At 38.8% G+C, this 14,774-nt stretch overlaps 1 long non-coding RNA gene across 1 annotated transcript; it reads right to left on the reverse strand.

Moving 5' to 3' along the window:
- Positions 1 to 2,780: 2,780 nt before the first annotated feature.
- Positions 2,781 to 14,093, reverse strand: LOC140847957 (uncharacterized). The gene is made up of 3 exons (XR_012128309.1): positions 13,937 to 14,093; positions 7,576 to 7,697; positions 2,781 to 2,871 (listed from the first exon to the last, which is right to left on the reverse strand). It is a non-coding gene; the product is annotated as an uncharacterized lncRNA (long non-coding RNA).
- Positions 14,094 to 14,774: the final 681 nt, after the last annotated feature.

Below are 14,774 nucleotides of genomic sequence, written 5' to 3' on the forward strand. Positions count from 1 at the left end.
TGAGAGGATACAGGACCCTGAGGAGTACCCACACAAGTGCAATCCAGAAGTGAATATTTGAACTATGGTTGAACAGAGGCTACAGAATATATTTTCCTCACCCTTCCCCCAAAGAGACTGTCCTGAGAAGCAGTCATCTCAACAGCCTTTAGAAAGACCGTCTCTCAAGACTGAAAAATCAGTCATGCTCCGTACAAGACAGTAGCCAACTGAATCAATACATCATTGACAGGCTCTCCTTCCCCTTGTGTCACCCTTCTGCTCCCTGGGATTGTACACTTCTAAATAAATCTCAGGTTCTGCTTTCTGGGAAAATCATGCTAAGGTGGAACATTCCCCCTGAAATCTCCCTTATCTGTAACAAAAAAAAAAGTAGAAACAATATTATAAGCAGTTTCAACATCCTCAAAATAATATATTAGTTGGTTTTAATCTCATTTATTAAAACATAAAACAGCATCTCCTTACAAGGAATTTTTCAAAAGAAGTTGATCAAATCAAGATGGTAGGAATTTTTTTTGCAGAATTTAAACAATAACAGTTTTAAAAGCTTTGTATAAAGGGTGGATGATTGACAAACATCTGTCATAATTAACATCAGCTAACGATGTACTTCTTCCACAAAGACCTAAATGTATTTGTATTTGTGTATTTAAGTAAAGAATGTAGGACAAATCTTTGAATAGCTGAATCACAAAGTGTAGGTCATGATTCAAAACAAAAAATAATAGAGTATACTCAACCATATTTGTGAAAGCAAAAATTTTTATTGTTAATAAAATTTTTAATGAATTTTTTAATATTTCATCTTTAGCTTTTCATTGTTATTTTCTATTTTATGGATGTTTTATAATTCATACACTATTATTACACTAATATATACATATAAATTTTAAATGAGTAAATAAACATATATTGCAATGAATGCTCAAAATTGCTTTGTTAATAGGATGTGTTTTCGAAGAATGTTTGGAGACCACAACACAGACTACCTAGATTTGATTCCTAATTCTGTCTGTTACTACCTGTGCGTCCTTGGGCAATTTACTTAATCTTTCCAAGTTTGCCATTTGTAAAATAATAATAATATTCACCTTGTAAAGGTGCCATGAAAAGTGTAGGTAAGAGTCTGAGAAATATTCATCAGGAACATAGCCAGTAACACACAGTTGTTTGTTATTATTATTAAAATGGTGTTAATGCAAGTGCAAGATGTTCTTTACCTGCCTGTCAGAAAGACCACTAACCAAGAGAGGCAAAGTACTGTATGGGGCATTTTCAAAGGCTGGGGTAGGCATCCTGAAAATAAAAATCCCCCTAGTAAAGGCAAACAGCCTTTCAGAGAAGGAAGTATTCAGGTTTTAGAATTTTAAAAATCTGGTCCAAGCCATTTATTTTTACAAAAAAAGAAACTGAGGACCAAACGGGTGGATTTGTTTTCCAGGGATCACATGGTAAATGAATGGTAGAGCCATATATCTGTCTGATTCTGCAGACACACACAGATCCTCAGTCAATAGATGAGGCTCTCACTTTACTGCAGTCGGGGATTTCACCAATACTTCTCCTTCTCTGAAGTCTGCCAATCACAAGTTATGAGAAAAATGACATTAATGCCTCCTCACAAAAAAAAAACGATGTTCCCTAACCCTTTCTGCTTTATTGTTCTTACCGAACAGTTATCAATAACTAACATGCTCTTTACATGACTTATTCATCTTCTTTACTGCCTATCTAGTCCACTAGAGTGCAACTCCATCCATGAGGGCAGGGATTTTTGTCTATTTTGTTTATTGCTATTTCCCTAGTGCAAATATTTGTTGAGTGAATGGATATGATCTTGTGAGTCATTCCTGCCACTTAACCTATTAACCTTTGGCTTCTATGAATATAAAGAGTTACTGATTTCCTAAATTAAATTTTACATAAGACTCTCAGAAACCTGATCACATAGAAGAAGTTCTTCTACAAATAAATATCTGATTTCAATTATTTTATTATAATGTACTATCACAGAACAACATGTGAACTCATGCCTATTAATTCTATTAATGCCAGCTAAAATTGCATTTCCTAAGGAAAACCATTCCAACCCCTGAGACAAGGCACTTCCGTAGAACTTCCATTTCACACTGTAATTTTTCTCTTATTGCACTTACCACAACTGTAATTAAATCACAATACATGCCATGTATTTGTTCAATGACTATCTTTTTTGTTAAACTGTTAAGTTCCATGAGGACATTCTTGTCCATCACTGTATTTCCAGGATTTAGTAGAACCTGGCATTCAATAAGCACATGCCAAATAAATGAACAAGCAGAAATCTAATAAGTACTTTCCCTTGAACAGATTCTACAAGAGAGGGTTTGAGAGCACATATATAAGCTGTAAATTTGGTTACTGGAGTCATTTAAGCAAACTCTTGAGAGCTGAGTAATTATTCTTCCAAGTGAAGTCCATTTCTAGTTTTTCATGTAAAGCTGATGATATGCAACTACTTCTAGGAAGATATTTTAAGTTATTTCTTTTATATTCCCAAGTCTTAATATTGCAGGCTTAATAAGGAAAACTTTGATCTCCCAGCAATTTTGCCTTTGACCCCAAGTGAATTGCACTGTCCAGGCTGCTGGTTTCCTTCCAAAATTTATATCTGCTTTTAAGATAAATTGTCCCAAATAAGCCATAAATATTATTATGATGACTGAAGAGTATTTTCATTTTAGATGAATAAACCAGAGGCAATTCAGACTTTTAAAATTCATGACTTATGTACTTACGAATTCTTGCTTTCATTTCCAAGTTTCCATCCCTGTTAATTCTTAGAGTGAAATAATATACTTTTTTCCCCTTGAGTATTTTTCCTGGATCCTAAGAGAACAAAATAGGAGCAAATTAAACCAAGCCCTTTTTATGTTGAAGAGATACACAGAAATAAGTATCGCCCCCTATCCACAAGTATACACACGAATGCCTGCCAAAATAATGTTGTGTTCATCTTGCAAATATCCTTAGGGTTTAAGAATTCACAGATGATCTAGCATCATGGTAGTTAGTAATAGGAGCTAGACAATCTATAAAAAAGGAATGATCCTGTTTAGTCCTGACAATTCATAAATTTACCTGAGTTTCAGAAATATACATAGTATAGTAATATACTTGCTATGAGTGAAGGAAAAAAAATGTCATATTTTAATTTAATTTAACAATTATGTGTTTACCTCATACCATATAGTAGATTTGAAAGACCTAAGAGTTTCATACCAGAAAAGAATAGACTTTCCGCTGGAATAGCAGTGGTTTGAACATGAACCACATATTTTGAATTTTAAGCAGAACTGCTTTACTCTTTGACTAACAGTCATGGTGGAGGGAGAAATTAGGTATTTTTCACCAAAAGAAAAAATAGAGAAGAGTATTTTTGAGTGGTCAGTCTTCTTATTGGCACAATGTGTATGATATACTTCTTTCAACCCCAAAATCAGAGCAGCATGAAAATTTAACATATCAAGCTTAAAGAAAGTAAAGAACTCAGAACACAATATAAGAAATTGACGAATGCAATGGCTTTCCACTTTGCTACACAATGAAACTACTCCAAAATTCTAAAGAAGGTCTGATGTCTAAGACCAGCCCCTAGAGATTCTGACATAGCTAATCTGGGTGTGGTCGGGGCATATGGATTTTTCAGCTCCCAAAGCAACTAAAACCACTTGCTAATGGGGTCACTGGGATCCAAGAGTTCACGAGCCAACGGACTCAATACCCAAGAGACAGAGATACAAGAAATTTGGGAAGGTCAAAGTAAGCCTGGGTGTGTCTTTGGGACATGACTGGTGAAGAGGGCTATGCTTGATCACACCTGAAAATGGTGCTACGTTGCTAGGATCCCCTGCCTCCGGGAAGTCTGACCTGATTTTGGGCCCCAGGCTAACTTAGGAAAGACAAAGCACTGGCTAGTTGGTAACAACTTCAGCAACTACATCAAGGCTTCCATGGAGGATGGCAATGAGTCGTCTCCAGCTTGTTTTAAAGGAATGCACTCTGGTCCAGACTTAGAGATCTCTCTGGTATCAGAGAGAGAGGTGGAGAGTGGTTTTTTTTTTAATAACCATCTTTCTGGCGGTCATAAATTCTTGATAATATCCATGACAAATAATACATCCTGATCTTTCCACCTATTTCAGATTGTCCAGAGCAGTGAGTACTATCTTCCTTTTGAAGATCCTAAATTGTCTAACTTTCACGTAGAAGGAACAGAGAATATAGTACCTACTTGGGGAGTAATAAAATGCTACAAGAACTACAGATAATTAGCAGAGAAGTCCTAAAAAAAAAAAAAGCTGGAAAACTTGAAATAACAGGAAGAAAGGGTAGACTGTCATGCCATTATGCTTTAAAATAACTGTCAAATTCTTAACGCTGGCACACCCGAGCATTTCTGTGCACCTATCTAGGTACTCCATTCGATTTTAACATTATATCTCTATGTTCTTCTTAAATACTAACAATATTAATGGCCCTATATCAGAAGCAAACCAGGATCTCTTAGAGGTTGTGAACAACCTCCTAAGGAAAGTAGACCTACTAAGGGCTCATCCCTATGACTAGGTGATCAAAGAGGAAGTAGCAGATTTTCAAAATGACCCCAGATTTGCCCAACACAGAGAAACCAAGCCTAGCACAACTTAATGAAGTTCAACAATTGGGAAATACAGAGAAAAAATATGAAAATAGAGGTAAACACAGCACAGGTAAAATATTTGGCATTTAGAAATGGAATTTTATTAAAAGAAAAATGAGTCTTAGGAAACTTTGTATCCAATACAGTTTTAGGGATATGACAACCACTGAAAGACATTCTGTCATCCAGAGCTTATAGCAACAATACGCTAAAAAAACCCAGACAGGAACTGAAGTTTAATTCTGAATACCCTATGGCATAAACATTCAAAAGTTAAGCAAGGAAGATGTGAGTTACATGTGTTGTCACTAGTTGTACATAAGATAAATACACTTAAATAAATTGCATAAGCAAACCATTTGCATTGCACCAATTGGTCTTTGTCAATTAATCCTTTTGCTTCCAAGTGCAAAAAGGTAAAGAAACTAAGTCAGCAGTTCTCAAACTTCAGAAGAATTAGGTTCTGATTCAGTAGATTAGGCAATCATACACACTGAAATATGAGAAGTGCTTCTTCAAGTGGAAATGCCTAGAACTAACTATCCCCAATACCAGGGTGGGTATATTTTGATGCCTAAGCAGAAGTGAGGCAGGATAGGGAAGTTTTAGTGATTTTAATAGTTTATTGCTCACATATCTGGAGTGGTTGACTAGACGGCTAGATGCCTCTGCTTATCTTGGCTGGGCTTACTCATGTGTCTTGAGTGTTGGATGGTTGTAAGCTAATCTACGATAGCCTCAGCTGAGACACCTAGAAGAATTCAGCTCTGATCATACTCTGATCCTATTTCAGTGTCTCTAGCAGCTAGTCAAAGCACGTCCTCATAACCAAGCAAACAAGCCTGAACATAGATGCACTTTTCTAGCTTCTGATTTCATTATGTTCACTAACTTTGACATTGGCCAAAACAAGTCACATGGCCCAGGGCAGCATCAAAATAGGCACACACTACAAAGTTACACAGGAAAGAACATGGACATGGAGAGGAGGTAAAGATTTGGAGCAACTGGTGATCTACCATGTCAGTCTTATTTTTGTACCATGCTAGACACTACAGGAAGTTCAAAAATTTATATAGTGCCCTGCATTTCAAGTGTCTACCAGAAAGGTTTTTTTCAAAATGTGGGCCATGACCCACTAGTGGGTCATTAAATCAGGTTAGCGGATTGTACTAGCATTTTTTAATGAGATGGGATAAAATGGAATGGCAGAATAAAACAGCACAGAACAGCACAGCACAGAATGGAATGGAATAGGATAGGAATGAAAGTATCACATTTCATCTTCCATAAGGTTAATATTATTTCATAAAACCTTTGACTGGAGTGTATGCATGTATACACTCATGCTAGGTCCAATTAAAAATATATTCCTTCATGTAGATTTCACACAAAAACTTGAAAGACACTGTTTTAAAGCATACTTGTCTAAAATAAAATTCTAATTATGCATCTTTCATCCTTCATCCTTAATGGCCATTGGTGGAAACCAATGAATGATGAGCATTTCAACAGAAGAGTAAAACCTAGATCTTTAGGATTTAATGTCCAATGAACATGGAAGCAATTCATGGAAAAGGAGAAGTTCGCCTTGCTGGTTGGTACAAGTCATCATCTCAGACCTCAAAGAACCTTACAGAGCGCCATAATAGCATAAACTAATACAAAAGAAAAAAATTGTAGAATATCACTAAGTTGAGCATATTACAATCAGGTAATGATTGAATGACAGTTTGAAAACAGTGTTAAGATAAAATAATACCCAAATACATACTGATAATTAACCCAGAAGCTAATATTTTTTTGAGCTTCTACCTTGCACCACAGATTTAACAACAGCCCTGCAAAGTGGAAATTATGGTTATCATCTACTGGTGCTATGACTTGGAGCATATTATTTAATCTCTCCAAATCCTTATTTCCCTAATATAAAAATGGTAACTATAAAAAGCCATTTCACAGAATTCCCATCAAGTGCTTAGAACAAAGAAAAAGCTAATTTGCCCTTCATTTACTTTCATGACCCCCAGGACACCTAGCAGTGTACCTAATAGAAAAATGGTTCTATTCTCTAGAGGTAGGTTTATTTCCTTTGGACCACCTGGCTCTCTCTGCCAAGAGAGTCTCCTATAAAGACAGCCATTCTCAACAGAGAACTGATCTCCCCATCTCAAGACAGAGCAGTTGATTATTCAGCCACATGGGAAAGTTTCTTATCTCCTTTACCACTGCTGATATTGCCTGAGATTATCTCCTTCCTTCTTGCCTTCTCAGAAAATGAGGCTTTGTGACTTTTCTTAAGCTAGGGCTCTGTGGTTCCTCACTGGCATTTGATATTAAACGTTAAGTGAACCATTTTCTGTATTCCATAGATGGTTTGAAGCAGTTTTTGATAAATGAGTTTCATCCCACCAATCCCATATTGTGTTTCCTCAAGACAAATCCTTACTCTTCTTGTACATGTTTTCTGTCTTTGTGTGGAAATATATTTATATAACTGTTTATTTCACTGACATCTTTTGTAAAATAATAGCACAATTTGGAAATGTTAAGTTTCTTTAAGAACTCAAATGAAAATACTTATGATTGAGTAATAAATGAAATATACTGTGGTTGTTCAAAAGAACCTATGGCAAAATAAATGTTTTTAAAAAGGTAAGAGGTAAGGTAAGCCTCTTTACATTTTTTGAATAATAATTTAACTACTCAATATATATTATTTTCCTTACATAGCCTTTATACCTCTTTGCAGTATCACACTCTTCCAGATTCCTTTAAGAACATAATTATTCTCTTTAAAAACCATCTGATACTGATTCTATTTCATTATCAAATAACCACATATGTACAAAGAAGTGGTTCCTTTGGGTTTGAGAATAATAAAAACTCACATGTAGCTGTGTTCAAAAATAAGGTAATCGTTTTGGAAGCAAAAATGTATTTCTAAAAATTTGAGAATTCAAATGAATAGTGGAGATGGGACTTCTTTTCACACAATAAATGGTTCTCCTTCCTAATAAGAAAAACAAAACATGTCTTAGATACATATATTATACCATCAAATTACATATTATGTATGATACACATTGTCCCATTTTCTATTATTTGCATTACACACATTTGTTTTATTCTGTAAAAGACATAATATTACAAGACACCTAAAAACAAGGATGGAAAATGATTCTTCCAAATGGATTTCACAGACTGTGTGAGCTAGAAGATCACTATGATTCCAGGGAAAGCTATGCAATTAAAAAGGCCAGCATTTAATCAAAATAGTTGGCAATCACAACTCATTTCAATACAACCTAAACTTTACAAATATAACATTTATGGCTTTGAGCAGTTCTGGATGACCTTAAAATTCAAAAACATGTCATCATTTGTAATGTTGTACATATGTTGATTTGAACTGCACATATTATAACATGGTCTTACCTAGAACAATAACAGGAAAGATGTGAGGAATCTGAGTAGAGGGAGAAGCGTTCTGGTGGAGCATGAGGTACTGAGTTTGGTTTTGTTGTTATCTTATTGAGTGTGAACAGACTGTTTAATTTTGAGTTAGACTTTATTACATTTTATTAGGGAAATCTTATTCCAGAGTCGTAATCAACCCCTTTGAAAATGTCAACAATCTAGTCTACTGTTAAATAAGAACCTAAGAATCTTCCCTTCCCTTTCTAATCAAGGGTATGTATATTTGCAGAATATAACCTTAGCTGAACCATCAACAGGCCAATCTGATAGTGGACAGGTTCTAGTTGGTGCAGCATTCAATACCACCCGTGAATTCCATGATAATAGGGGCACTCCCCGTCTCCTTCATTGTACAAATGCTATAGATTAAGAAAGCCACATGACAGTGGTGCTGCCTGAAGTTCTGGAGGCAGAAAAGGCAAACTCACTTGGAATAGGTATTTATTCCCATTAGAACAAAGCATTGGCACTTGCAGGATTAGAAGAGCCCAGTTTGGTAATCTTGTCACCAAGGAGCTGATTGCTCTTGGCTACTTGTGAGGAATAGTGCCACGTCAGGGCTAACCCTTGAGATCTGTTGCTGACGGTTGGACAGTCAGAGTTAGCAATAGCGATATTTGCCTTCGTAAGTGAGAATCCATGCTGTTAGGCCCATGTGTAGCTTCCACTTCTGCCTCTGTGGTTTCTTCATTCACATGCCCAGTGTATAGTTCTGAAGTAGCCATTGACAAAGGCTGGATAATGTCATCTATCTGAGTTGTACTGTCTACTTGATTGTTTTAGTGCCACTTCAATGGTATATGCTTTCTGGTAAGCATTAACACATAATACAAAAATCATACTTCATGCCAACTTTCAATGTTCATGTTCATGTGTCTACCCCAGACTTGATCTCTGATCTTCTAGCCTTTTTCCTTTTGGGTTCTTGACCAAACTGTCCAGGTTATTCATCATGGCCCAGATGAACTGACAATTTCTTCTTACTTATAAAGTAGATGAGCAGCTACACTGCTCAGTGCTCCACTACAGGAAGACTTTGTTTCTCAACATTGTCTTTGAGGGCCACCTCTGCTGTGACAGCACTGTTTCTGATATCCATTTTTGGCTGGCATGCTTACACCAAGCCAACCCACCCATGAGCCAACCTCAGGCCTATCATCCTCCTTCAACTTGTAGTAACCCCTCCCCATCTCAGTCTCCTGCCAGATTTGAGCTAAGAAATAGGTGCTGTTGTCACCATTGTGGGTGACATGGGGACCTAGGCTGCTCATGCTTTTTGGTCCTCAACATTGGATATGTCATTGTTGGGGAAAGGCCAGTTCAGAGACCCAGGGAAGTCAGAGTACAAGGTGAAGGAGGAATTCATTAAAGCAAGAATGACAGATCAGAATAATAAAAGAAGTTCATTGAACAGCTACACAGCATGGGGCACATCCCCTGCTAACTCCTCAAGCCAGTGTCACCTGGTGTCCAGTGTCTGCTTAGATCTGCATGGCATGAAAACTGAGTCCCTACCACCCCAGAATTTGGGGGAGCCGCAGAGCACTGGATGGAGTGAAATTATGTGCTGCTAACTTCCTATAAGTAAAGAAAGAAGACTTTTGGGCAGACTACTAAAGAGTATGACTGTAAGCGCAGTTCTCCATCACCTAGATGACAGTAATTTGCAAACCCACATCTGAGCTCTCAGCAGCTCCTCCCTACTTGTGTGAGATAAGACAGAGAGAGGGAAGGTTTGAGCTGAAATTTGGAGGATTAGAATGAAAAAAACAAAGTAGTAGAAGACACTTACCACTGGAAAAGAGCAGAGACAAAATGTTTAAGTTGAACAGTGAGAAGTTTATTTAAGGCAAAACGGAGCATACTCAGAGAAAGGGGAAATGTGGGCTGCTCCAGAAAAAAGGCACCCCTAAAAGATTTGGAAAAAGTTAAAGCTATGCACTTACAAAGTGTGGGTGACCTCAAAGAGAGGTGTGCACTAAAAGGTTGGGGAATTCCCCTTTCAAGGATTTTCAGGAATGTGACAAAGGGCTGGAGGTGCAGACTTTTAAGTGGTCACCAAATGTTTAAAATTAACTTAACACAAGAAATTTACTGCTCTGATTTCTCCCTGAGATACTGGCGTCTTGGTCTGGGAGTTTATCACGCAAGACTGCCTGCCCAGCCCCCAAGATGGGCTGAGTTATTGTCTGTTTGCTAAAGAATAAGTTAAGAATCTTATTTCTTAACTCCCTGGGTTTTAAAATGCAATCTTAGCTCTAAGATGGAATCCTTCCTGCCTTTTACTATGTTTACAGCTGGGCCTGCTTGCTAAATTAGTTGCCCAGGTTGCAAATTACTCTATTAGGGGATGGAGGAGGAAAAACAGCATATAGGTTAAGTTAAAGAATAAGCTGGGCCTTTTAGCAGGGTAAAGTAAATCTTACAATGGCATGATCTAATTGACACAATAAAGACATGGGCTATGCTGAGATACCCTCCTTTATCTGGGGAATATCCAAACATTCTAGGACAAGTTGCTCCTGGCCTTTTAAGCTTTAACTCATTAACTCATTAACTCTGGGTCTTTTCTGAGTTTCTAATTTTAACTGGTTAAGTTTTTTAGTCTCTTTTAGTAGGCTTTCCTGGCCTTAATTCACTCTCCACCCCACTCATATCTATTTTCCTGCCTAACAACATGTCGCTCTTACAATGGACTGCTGCTGGGTACTCTCAAACTCATAATAAACAGTTCCTGAGACATGGTACTTAGGTCAGTTGGATTGTATGGTCCAAATGACAGCTGCTTATACCACAGCCTGAACCTGCTGCAGAGCCCTTTCCTGGTCCAGGCCCTTCTCAAAATTGACAGTCTTTGGGGTCACATGATACATGGGCTGGAGCAGTATTCCTGATGTGGAATGCATTCCTCCAGTACCTGGATAGGCGTAGTAGACATTGCGCTGCCTTCTTTGTGATGATGGATGAAAGTTGAAGCAACTTGTCTTATACATTCTGAAGGCAATGTCTCAACATGCCCCTAAGACCACTGGACCCCTGAAAATGTTACCAAAGTCTCAGGTCCTAAAGTCTGTGTATAATTTATCCTACCCTCCTGACTGAGCACAAAGGTCTTCCAGCATGCAAACTCCTCTGGCACATTCTTCCAGATCAGTATGAGGTCAATAATGTAATCAACCGATATCCTGAAGGATGTCCAAAGAGTCTGGATATTTTCAGACTATATTATGGCAGAGGGCAGGAGACTTAACATAGTCCAAAGGCAAAACTATAAATGTATGTTGTTTTCCCTCCTTGTGAATGCAAACTGTTTTCAACTTCTTTTCTGATAGGAAAAAAGAGCCCATCACCAAATCCTTGTGTAACAAAATCTTGCTCATCTTCACTAGCAAACTAGGTCCACTAGACCAGTTTCCTGCAGTCAAGACCACTACTAGACTGAATTTGTGGTGGTCTTATAGTCATTCTCCAGGATCTCTCCAGTTTCTTCAAGAGCCAGACTGGTAAATTAAATGAAGATATGTTGGGCACCACCACCCCTACATCCTTGAGATCCTTAAAAGGGGCACTAATCTTCACCATCCCTCCCCTAATGTGATACTACTTATTATTTACTATCTTGGCTAGGGATATGGATAGGCGATTTCAAAGACTTCCCCTTGGTCCTCCCACTATCATAGCTCTTACCCCACAGGCTAAGGATACAACTTCCAAGTTTATTAATTCCAATTATAACATTCAGGAACAGGGGGAAAGACCACCTCATGAATCTGCAGACCCAGTAGATCCATGGCAAGCTGGATATTGGCCAAGATTCCATTCATTACAGCTTCTTCTATGCCCCAAAACTAACAGTGGGACCATAACCATGCTTCAGATCTCCAAGTACCAGTGTCAGATCCCGTGTCTAACAGACCCTGAGATGTCCTGGTATTTCCTTTCTAATTGTACAGTCATTCAAACAAATAGTCTTGGCCCCATTGCAGAAGGGATGAAGGAATCATTACCATACATAGTCACCTTATTAATGCAGAATCCTTCCCACTGTAACACAGCCACCTCACTCTGGGTCTGAAAAACAGGGTAAGGTCTGAGATCTGGGAAAGGGATTATGACATTTTATTGGGGTGGCAACCCTTAGTTTCCTGCTCTTCTATGATTGTTTTCTCTGATTAAAAACATTTATCAAGCAATACCTTCTTTGACTCCTCTTCTGTTTTTCTCCTAGAAATGGTATTTATAGTCTATTAACTCTGTCTCTGCAACTCTCTGTAGGTTAAGCCTCCTTGGCTGCCACTCAGCCCTGGCAGTTGTCCCAAAAATTGCGGCCCCCCTGGCTTCTGGCAGTGAAGTGCCACCACCTGGCCTCTATAGCTTTGGAGAACCATAATCCTCATTAGCATCAATGAGCCAAGCTCTGTGACAGCCTGTTCCCTAACATCAGGTTTGCCTGCAAAGGAGAGCCATGTGGAAACAAAGACCACCCAAATGATAAGAAAAAGCCACTATTCACAGCTCCCTACAGCAAGGGAGTCAGCCACCATCACTCATTTGTTGTATAGACTCAAAGGCAAGCAAAAGAGTAGAAAATCTTTTGAGTGAAAACGAAGGGAAAGCTTCAGGTATGTATGCTCTGACTGCAGGTTGTTGGCGTGGGGAGGCTGGAGGCAGGCTGACAAGAAGTGGGGAATCTTATTAGATTGGTTTGGGGAGCATATTTGGATTTTTGTGGTTGGTCCTGAGTTGAAATCAGGGGGAAAAAGAAGGAAGCTGCCCGTTAGTGGCTAAGTTCTGACCATCTGGGCCAGCTGCTGTGGAGGTTGTGGTTTTGGCATCCCAGGCTGTTTGCAGCACAGGCTGGGGCTGTATCTGAATATTCAGTCCCTCAGCCACCACTGAACTGATGATGTTGGGCTCAGTGCATTCCCTGGCATTTCATATGGAATATACTCCTCAGGTGCGTTTTCTAGCCTTGTGTAGTTTTAAGGCTCCATGAGCCTTTTAATCCCTTCTTCCACCATCTGTCATGGTAATTCAGACATTTCAACAGCACGTCATTGTTTTGGATGGGCCTTTAGGGTCTTTGCCAGCATATTAAATCCTCTATCTTAAGAAAATGTCTCCAAGTTCATAAATTCATTCTGTCTTATGTTCCAGACCTCCTGATCAAGCACTTCAAATCCAGTCACCTGGGTATTTTCCAGCTCCTACCAGTTAACACTGGATAATTCTTGCAGCTCCCTTTCCTCTTATGAGGCCAAGCATACCCTAGCTGGGTTTTGCTACAATTTAACCCAAGTTATCAACCTGGCGATCAGGAGAAGAGATGAGGGCAGATCCTGAGAGGGACGCCTATTGCCTTGCAAAAAAGATGTCTCCACAGTGTGTTTCCACCAGAAGAGAGTACTATCTTTTAATAGGAATGGGGGCCACCTCTACAGCTCAATCCAGATGTCCCCAACTTGCATGCCAAGGTCCCCCATTTTCCCAACCAGAACCTTAATCTTAACATAACAGACTTTTGGTTGATCATTCAATCATCCACCTTGGCAACTTTATTATACCCTGAGGTTAGTCTTCAGCTTGTTCTGCACCCACACTGCAGGAAATAAGGGACTCTACAAACCACAAAAAGGTCTTCTGCCAATATTCAATAGTTGTTAAGTGCCGTCAACTTTTCATTATGCTTCGGTAGGGCAGTGGTGCAACTTAGTAACAACAAGGTAATTCTACTACTTTAAGCAATTGGATTGCCACTTTTTGCCAGAGTACCTGTGCTCCACGTCTCACTGAGTCCATCCTCACATTGCCTCTCACCTCCTGTTTCCCTGGACTACTCCTGCTGTCAACGGTGTCATTTGGGTCTTCTGGGGATGCTGAGATGGAGGTCAGAGAACAAGAAACATATGGGAGTAAGTGTATGGGGTGAAGGGAGAAGTAAGAAAAAGCAGACCTGGAGGACTACGATGCAGACCTGACAAAACTCAGCAATACAATTCAGAGCTCCAGTGGAGAAAAAAATGTCATTAGAGGACTCCCACACAGAGCAGATATGGTCAGTAATTGGCTGGGGGCTGCCTGGGAAGCTGGAGAGAATCTGAAGTTGCTAAGTGCTGAGGATCATCAGTTAACTGTCCTTCTTGCCGCTGAGCAAGTTGCAGGTGATCACTTCACCGGCCTCCATGCTGCCACATCACCCAAGTCCCATGATTCATATTTCCTTTCTTCTTCTTGACTTACTTTGTTGACTATACCTTCCAGACAAGTTCTAGTTAATAGCTGATATCTTTCTCTGACTTTTTAAATTTGATGGGATGTTTCCTCTTTAAACATAAGCTTGGCTATTGGTTTAAAATATTCTTCATCATGTTAAGGAAGTATAATCTATAGTTTAAGAGCAGTTATTAGGAATGAATGTCAATGGCTGCTTGGCATCTTTAAGATTCTTTTTTGTTTTTTTGAGTGTTTGATGTAATAATACCAGAGTTCTTAGCTGTCTGGCTCTTGATTCTTGCTTTCAGTTTCTAAGATTTTACCCCGAGTGTTCTCTAAGAACCTTCTGTCTCTCTGTCTCTGTCTCTGTTTGTCTTTCTTTCTCTCTCTCTCTCTC

This window comes from Manis javanica, chromosome 2, assembly GCF_040802235.1.
Source record: "Manis javanica isolate MJ-LG chromosome 2, MJ_LKY, whole genome shotgun sequence".
Classification (NCBI taxonomy): Eukaryota; Metazoa; Chordata; class Mammalia; order Pholidota; family Manidae; genus Manis; species Manis javanica.